The sequence below is a fragment of the Solea solea genome, chromosome 14 (genome assembly GCF_958295425.1).
Source record: "Solea solea chromosome 14, fSolSol10.1, whole genome shotgun sequence".
Lineage (NCBI taxonomy): Eukaryota > Metazoa > Chordata > Actinopteri > Pleuronectiformes > Soleidae > Solea > Solea solea.
Window position 1 is genome coordinate 9,083,481 of NC_081147.1, and position 1,490 is coordinate 9,084,970.

Consider the following 1,490-nt stretch of genomic DNA (forward strand, 5'->3'; position numbering starts at 1 on the left):
AGAGGCAAGGACAGTCCGGGGCACAGAGAAACCAGGATACCTCCATGTGTGTGTGTGTGTGTGTGTGTGTGTGCAAGAGAGAGAGAGAGAGAGAGTTACTGTCACAGTATTTACAGTTTGTCATAAGAATGGAGTTAATTTGAACGACTCACCCTTTAAATCTTACTGTTTAATATGGGTCTTTTATGACTCTAATCACTCTAAAGTGTTCATCTGACAAGTCAGGGCTACTGAAATGAATCAAGCTCAGATTTGTTTTGTTGTTTTGTGTAGGGGAGGACCAGACACATCAGGGGGGATATTTAATAGCTTCAACGAGCAAAAACGTGATGCTAATCAGCCGAGGCTGTCATATTTTATCATTTAAAAACAGCAAGCAGATGTGGGAGGGAATATTTAACTTGGGCTCACAAAACAAAATCCATGACATGTCCTTGTCCCTTCTCTTATCTCTTCACATATTTACTACCGCCATCTTTTCTTTCTCCACTCAAGCATCTGAAATGTGGACACTTATAGGGTCTTATGTCACGTGGATTCATAATGAACAAAAAATTGTAAACTGTAGTCACCTCGATTGTCCTTTTTCTGTCAGGATCCACCAGACTTTGCAGACGCCACCTGCGCCTAGGCAACTATTGGACGACAGCTGTCAATCACACTGTTGTCCACTCACTATGTACCAAGCTTGATTGTTTTTTCCCCTCTAAATTGGAACATCCATCCATTATCTTCCACTTTGTCCACCACTTGAGGGCTGCTGGTGCCAATTCCAGCTGACATAGGGTGAAAGGCCGGGTCACACCCTGGACAGGTCGCCAGTCCATCACAGGGCCAACGTAGAGAGACGAGCAACATTCACTCACTCACAAGGGAAACTTAAGAGTGTCCAATTAACCTCTGCAAGTTTTTGTTCACACAGGGGGAACATGTAAACTGAACACAGAAAGTCCTGGACCAGCAACCTTCTTGCTGTAAGGCAACATTGCTAACCATGTGCGCCCCTAAATTGGAACATAACTTTACAACGTTTTCTGTTGAAGAAGACCTGACAGTAATGATTAAGATCATTAACTCCTTAGGGAAATGTTTACTGTTGTTAAAAATCAAGTGAGAAACAGGCACATTTTTACATAAACTTCCATTGAAAGTGTTATTTGCAGAAGACCCGGGTTGGAACAAGTGCCTTTCTGCTTGGAGTTTGCATGGTCTCCCTGTGCAGTGGGTTTTCTCCAGGTTCTCCAGCTTCCTCCCACTGTCCAAAAACATGCAATAAGGGAATTAGGTAAATTGGACACTCTAAACTCTAAATTGACCGTAGGTGTGAAAGTGAATGGTTTGTCTCTATATGTGGCACTGTGATGGAACAGCAACGTGTCCAGGGTGTACCCCATCTATCGCCCCCTATGTCAGCAGAGATTGGCACAGTGCCCCCCCCGCAACCCTCATATGGAGGATAAAGCAGTAGAAAATGGATGGATGGACTTCCA